Source organism: Nematolebias whitei, chromosome 3 (assembly GCF_014905685.2).
Source record: "Nematolebias whitei isolate Nwh7 chromosome 3, NemWhi1, whole genome shotgun sequence".
NCBI classification, from domain to species: Eukaryota; Metazoa; Chordata; class Actinopteri; order Cyprinodontiformes; family Rivulidae; genus Nematolebias; species Nematolebias whitei.
The window spans coordinates 25643322-25651194 of NC_056500.1; positions in this window are offsets into that span (position 1 = coordinate 25643322).

The following is a 7873-nucleotide window of genomic DNA, read 5'->3' on the forward strand; positions in this document are numbered from 1 at the left end:
GGTAGGTAGGTAGGTAGGTAGGTAGGTAGGTAGGTAGGTAGGTAGGTGGGTGGGTGTATATACAGCAGTCCCTCATCTATCATGGGGGATCCATACACTGAAGCCCCTTGATAATTGAAAAACTGCAAAGTAGGGATACAGTAGTTCAAGTTCAAATACATTAAACTTTATATTAAGGCTTTAGAAACCCTTCCCTCACTCTTGGAATGCTCTAAATGCTTAAACCTACCTCATTTACATATGTTACTTTTTTTTTTCTTACTAGCTCTGCAGAACAGCAACAACTCTGGTTCCAGTTCAACTCCGTTATATTCCAACCCGGTTGGTTTCTGCTGAGCTATCCTGCAGCAATGAAGCACACAAATCAGTTCTATAAACACTTAAACCTACTAATTTTAACAACATACTGTACTTATATGTACAGGAGCTGAAAACACTTTACTTACTAGGCTCTGCAGTACAGGAGCAGCTCGGTTCCGGTCCAACCCAATAGATGAAAAAATTCCCGGTACAGCATGACTGAAGCCAACTGCTCCATCCAGCTTGATGTGGGCTTGCTACTGCCCAGGTTTTAATCTTTCAACTCTGTCCCGGTCCAGACCAGCACCGTGCGACCAAAACCTGACTGAACCCTGCAGCCATCTATCGTCTGCAGCTCCTAGGATTTGGGTCACATTGATTCTGGATCAACTGTCCTGATGTTAGTTTTGATGAAGCTTTCTACCTGTTACAGAAAGTTCACTTTCCACTGCTGTCGTTGCTTAGAAAGGGGGTTTGAGCTGATTTGAAAACCTATGCAATTCCTGAAAACAGGGTGAAACAGGCCTGCCCCCTTCATAAAATAGCCCACCAAAAGGCTGCCTGATTTCCCTTCAAAACCCACATGGCATGGTGAGATAGCAGCCAGGTACACTTTAATTATAGAGAAAGCTTTTAGTTTGTCAATAAGTCCCTGCAGAATTGACAAAATATCCTCCTGGGCATTGAAAAGAGAGGTGTCCCCTTTAAGAGCACCACTCCTTAAACATCCTTCACTTACAGTTGTAGCGATATGGGGCTGGATATATATTGTTAATTATCAGTAATGAGTTAAGCTCAACGGGCAGCACGGTGGTGCAATTGGTAGAGCTGCTGCCTCTCAGCGAGCAGGTCCCTGGTTCAAACCCCGGTCCAGGGGCCTTTCTGGGTGGAGTTTGCATGTTCTCTCCGTGCATGCATGGGTTTTCTCCAGGTACTCCGGTTTCCTCCCACAGTCCAAAAACATGCATGTTAGGCTGATTGGTAACTCTAAATTGTCCCTAGGTGTGAATGAGAGAGTGAATGGTTGTTTGTCTCATTTGTCTCTGTGTGGCCCTGTGATGGATTTGCGACCCGTCCAGGGTGTACCCCGCCCCTCGCACAGTGATTGCTGGACATGGGCACCAGCGACCCCCGTGACCCAAAAATGGAATAAGCGGGTAAAGAAAATGGATGGATGGATGGAGTTAAGCTCATAAGATATGGTATGATATAAAGTTTATTAATTTAAAAGAAATACAAAACAATTCCATAACAATATTAAAAAAAATACAAGAGATTCAAAATGAAAGTCAGCAGAAAGAAGAAAAAATCTTATTATATCTGCCCCTTTTTTCAAACAATTAGTTCAATCATAATCATTTTCAAGTAACAGAACAAAATGAATAACTTTCTAATTTTTCTAATTCTAATACAAAAGCACACTAAGCTACTTCATATATATTTTTTTAACAATTCAGCTTTGATCTTTTTCTTAAATGTACACATTGACTTGGAATTTTTAACATCACTCTCTAGACCATTCCACAATCCAACTCCTTGGATTGAGGTAGACCTTCCCTTCAGACTAGTTCTGACTTTTGGTTTGACAAATATCTCTATCCCCTTAAGATTATAACAACTTTGCCTTCTAACAAAATTTCTTTGGATATTTAATGGTATTGTGTTATTTTGAGCCCTATACATAACTGATAAAATACTATAATCCACTAAATCATGGAACTTTAATAACTTCAGTTGATAAAATAATGTGCTTGATGGGTGACTGTAATGCTTTCTGGTGATAATTCTTACAGCTCTTTTCTGTAAAATAAAAATAGGTTTTGTAAATGTTTTACACGCTTTCCCCCAAACATCAATGCAATAGATTAAATGTGGAACAATGATTGTGTTATACAATATGTACAGAGCTTTATCACTTAATAATTCCCTGACTTTGTATAGTACTGCAATAGATTTAGCTATTTTTGTTCTTACAGAATTTATGTGATTTTTCCATGTTAGCTGTTCATCAATGATTACACCCAAACAATTCATCTCATTAACTCTACAAATCTCAACACCCCCAATTTTAAATGGGTCATCAACAGTTCTCTTTTTGTTACTAAATATCTTTTAATTCGTTTCATCTAAATTTAGGTCGTTTTCACACCAGATAGTCCGGTAGACTCGGTTTGGGACCAGTATTCATGACCTTTTGTTTACATTTGAGCTGGTGCGTTTGCATTCACACTGCACTGTGCAGTCGAGTCAACCTGTTGAACCAACCTATTACCTCGCTCGCCTGTGGGGGCGCTGCACCAAGAACTACTGAAAGAAACAACACAAAAACCTCTGAAGACACATCTTCTTCTTCTTCTGGAAATAAAAATAAAAACAAAGTGGCGTCAAGTTTTAGCAGTTTTAGGAGTTATATTTTGTCATTTTTCAAAAATGGACTTAGCATGAACAGAAGATGAGACAGAAGACAATGGAGAATATTGTTTTTCACACAAGACAGCTGACGGCTCCATATAAGGTAAGAGAAATGCGTGTTTGTTTGTCCTGCGGAGCGGGGCCCGGTCTGTTTGCATTCACACTGTACTTGAACTGCGCTGGAGTTATCTTCTACTGGACCGAGACCTAGGTTTTAGCCCGGGCCAGAGTTCGCCTTTTTGTTCCGTGACGGAGTTCGATGGCGCGTTCACACCTCCCTAAACGAACCGGACTTTCTAGGAAAACGAGCTAGAGTTAGATTAAAGCGGACTAAACAGGGCTGGTGTGAATGCACCCTTAATGATAATTTATTAAGTTTAGACCAAGTTTGTATTTTATCAAATTCTGTCTTCATCAATTCCAACATCCATTTTACATCTTTACCCAAACAGAAAAATGTGGTGTCATCTGCAAAAAGGACACATTTGAGGAGTCCTGATACATTTACTAAGTCATTCACATATAAAATAAATAACTTTGGTCCAAGTACAGAGCCTTGAGGAACTCCACACGTGATATTGCAGAGGTCAGATCTTACACCATTTATTTGTACAAACTGTTTCCTATCTTTCAAATAGCTAGATACCCAGTGTAATGCTGGTCCTCTTATAGTCAGAGTCAGAGTCAGAGTTTCTTTATTGTCATTCGCACCTCATGTGGGACATGTGGTGGAGCGAAATTATGTACACAGGGTCCCAGTTACATCCAACAATAAAATGTCTAAGAAAAACAGTAATAACTTCTAAGATATGAACTAAGAAAAACATCAACTAAATATACACTAAGCACTCATAACATAAAACATTGAACATCAGCACAAACATGAACATGAGTCTGTGAGCAGATGTGCACGCATGAACACATCAACATTGAAACAGATCAGCAGCAACATGAAACAGATCAGCAGCAACATGATATGGTTTTTCACAGTGATTATTCTAGTTAGAGATTCATGAGTCTAACAGCCTCAGGGTAGAAGCTGTTCCTCAGTCTAGTGGTTCTACACTTAATGCTCCTCAACCTCCTGCCTGAGGGGAGTGGGGCAAAAAGTGTGTGTGCTGGGTGGGTGGGGTCCTTCATGATGCAGGTGGCCCTCTTCCTGCATCTGGAGGTGTAGATGTCTGTGATGGTGGGGAGGCTGATTCCAACAGATTTCTGTGCAGCCTTCACCACTCTCTGCAAAGCTTTTCTTTCTGCAGCTGTGCAGCCTCCATGCCACACGTTGATGCTGGAGCACAGGATGCCCTCCACTGCACACCTGTAGAAGGAGGTGAGGACTGAGCTTCCCAGACCAGCTCGCCTCAGCCGTCTGAGGAAGTAGAGTCTCTGATGAGCTTTCTTGATCAGGCTGGTGGTGTTGTTGCTCCAGCTGAGGTTGTCATTCATGTGTACACCCAAGTACTTGTAGCTGGAGACCACTTCCACCGCAGATCCTCTTATGTTCAGGGGGGTGTAGATGTTTTTGTTCCTTCTGAAGTCCACAATCATCTCCTTTGTCTTCTTCACATTGATGTGAAGGTTATTCTTTCTGCACCAGCTCTCCAGGTGTTCCACCTCTTGCCTGTAGCTGGACTCATCATTGTTTGTGATGCATCCCACCACCACTGTATCATCTGCCAACTTTACAATGTGACAGCCTGGATGGGTAGCTGCACATTCATATGTGAGCAGCGTAAACAATAGGGGGCTCAACACACATCCCTGAGGAGAGCCAGTGCTGAGGGTTATGGTGGAGGAGGAGAGGTTGTGGATCCTCACTAACTGTGGTCTGTTTGTTAAAAAGTCTAGTACCAGTTGCAGATGGAGGGGCTTAGTCCTAGTGTGGAAAGTTTGTCCATCAGGGTTTGGGGGATCATTATACCATATTTATTCAATTTTTCAAGGAAAATAGTGTGGTCAATAGTATCGAATGCTTTTTTCAAATCAACAAAAATACTAACACAATATTGTTTTTGATCGACAGCAGTAGTTATTTGTTCTATTCATTCCATGAGAGGGCAGCACGGTGGCACAACTGGTAGAGCTGCTGCCTCTCAGCGAGCAGGTCCCTGGTTCAAACCCCGGTCCAGGGGCCTTTCTGGGTGGAGTTTGCATGTTCTCTCCGTGCATGCGTGGGTTTTCTCCAGGTACTCCGGTTTCCTCCCACAGTCCAAAAACATGCATGTTAGGCTGATTGGTAACTCTAAATTGTCCCTAGGTGTGAGTGAGAGAGTGAATGGTTGTTTGTCTCGTTTGTCTCTATGTGGCCCTGTGATGGACTTGCGACCCATCCAGGGTGTACCCCGCCCCTCGCACAGTGACTGCTGGACATGGGCACCAGCGACCCCCGTGACCCAAAATGGAATAAGCGGGTAAAGAAAATGGATGGATGGATGGATTCCATGAGAGCCATTGATGTAGAGATTTCTGCTCTAAACCCATACTGACTGCTACTTAGAATGTTTTGTTTAGTAATAAATTTATCTAATCTGGTCACAAATATTTTTTCTAGAATTTTTGAGAACTGTGGTAATAAGGATATTGGTCTATAATTATTGAACATACATTTATCACTATTTTTTAAAGAGAGGAACTACCTTAGCTACTTTCATAATGCATGTATTATGCAAATAATCTCAATGTGTGGGTACCACCTCTCTCTTGGAGAGGAAAAATCAGTCTCTATTTACCCCAAATTAATGTAGTGAGTTATTTTTTCGTGTTTAAAGGGCATCAAATCAGTTAATACACACAGATATGCCAAAATAATCACAAATTCAGTTGGTTTTATGTATTTTAATATAAAAATAATAATCTGTGATATATGCGATGAAAATTATACATGACAAAAGTTAACCGAACATCAAATTGCTTTGAATCAAAGATGTAATTGATTATTCAGATTAGTGAAACTTAAAAGTCAGACTTAGGACTGGTTTCTGTTTGTGAAGTAAATAAAATTGCCTAAGGTGAGCAATAGTTTGTCTGATAAGTTGTGATGTAGGGTCACCAGAAAGGTATTGGCAAGTCTATGTCCTACCAGAATGTAGAGGGTCAGAGCAGAGTATATCTCACCTCTCATGCAGTGACTGCTGGACATGGGCAACAATGATCCATGCAGTTTGGAAAGAAAGAAGCGGGTAAAGATACTAGACGGAATTAATTTGTTCCCACTTTCTATATTAAGAAAGCAAGATATTGTATCCCACTGCTACACATACAACTATCAGCATTAAGAAAAAAAGACACATACAGTACAGTGTAAAGCATTAGTGTTGGGTCTGCCTCGGGAAGGATATTCAGTGTAAAACAGTTGCCAAATATTCTATGCATGTTTTCTTGCTGTGGCGATTCCTGCAGAGAGAGCAACCAAATTAATGAAGAAGTCAAATAAATTACTGCCTCAGAAGAGTTGACAGGGGAAAGGGCGGGCCCCAGATGCCGTCTTGTCACCATAAAACTGTTTTTTTTTTTTTTCCCCACTATGGGAGTGTGCTGCTGGTGGGGCTCTGATTGTTTGGTGGCTCCTTGTATTGAAGAAATACTTTGGATGAAGAACAAAATGTCTCAGAAAAAAAAAGAAACCATTCAGATGACCTGATGGAACATTGTTGGATTTTACCAGGATTATTGAGCATGAACTTTGGTGCAAATAAATTACTCTACTTTTTTGGGGTACGTCTACTTGTTGTAATGTGTCTTACTTGTCTTGTAGCTCTAAACTAATTTAAACATGTTTTTTTTCACTGATGTCATAAATATAAAAATAGTTGCACTCAAGCTATGGGCATACCCATTTGGTGTTAATTAATCAACTGTAACAGACTTGTTCAATCATTGATAAAATTGTGTGGTTTTGGCCATTAGTCAGTTGTGTTTCATAAAACCATGTGTATCTATCCAGAGATGAAAGAACTATTGACCCAAACCACGATATGTTTTGACTGAACTGTCTGTAGTCACACACACTGCCATGCATGACATCAACACAGCATGGTGAACTGGTAAAAGACTGAAAAATAGGGATATACATGATAGAAACATAAGTACGTCAAAGTAAACCTACAATGACTGCCTACACGAAATATTCCCCAACTGCAAAGGATGACTTGCTCTGATGTCTTCAAAAGAACGATATTCAAACACTGCCTGGTTTATTGCACTATCTGTGTCAAATGGGTCTTGTCTGCAGAGCCAGAAGAGAAGTAATAATCTTTATCAAACAGTTCACCATTTCTGTCTTATTCTCCTCCACTGGGTTTATGTGTGTTTATGTATGTAGAGTGCAAATGTTTGTGTGTTCCTGTTCCTCTTGGCCTTTCCTTGCTGAGCACCCATGGGATGCAATAGGCTGCTATTTGAAGCCCAGGACCTACTTTCAGTGTTACTATAGGCTCTGCCTTGAAAGCAGAATCTATATAAAAATGGTAATATGAGAGCAATATGAGAGAAAATGAGATGGAGATGGCTTGTGACTGAAAAAAGCAGGTGGGCCCATTTTCAGTAAGAAAAGACATTTTACATAAATCCTGTCAAATCATTTAAAAAGCATGTTTATTTATTTAAAAACATGTATACAAAAAATCCTAAGGAATATGATGACTGGTCTTTAAGTGGTCTCGATGCCAGTTAATGTTGGCAGCACAACATTTTAGTGGTTAGCACTGTTGCCCCACAGCAAGGAGGTCCCCCAGGTCACCAGTTTGGACTGGGGGTTTATCTGTTTGGAGTTTCTATGTTCTCATCATGGAATTTCTCGGGGTACTTAGGTTTCCTCTAACAGCCCACAAACATGAATGTTAAGCTGTCCTCAGGCCCAGGCCTCACTTGCAACAATGAAAAAAAAGAAAAAGATTTCTGAACTCAGTGGGATTTGCCTGGTTAAATAACGGTTAATTTACAGTCTTATGTGACTTAAAAACAAAAGCAGAAATGGTAAGTAAAATTGGCTACAAACATAAAAAAAATATATAAAAGAAAAATAGGGCATAAGAGTATTCCCTCGTTTATCGCGGGGGATCCGTACTGTGAAGCCCTGTGATAAGTGAAGAACTGCGAAGTAGGAATAGTAATACAATTAGTAAGTAGTAGTTTATTTTGGTATATATATATATATATATAT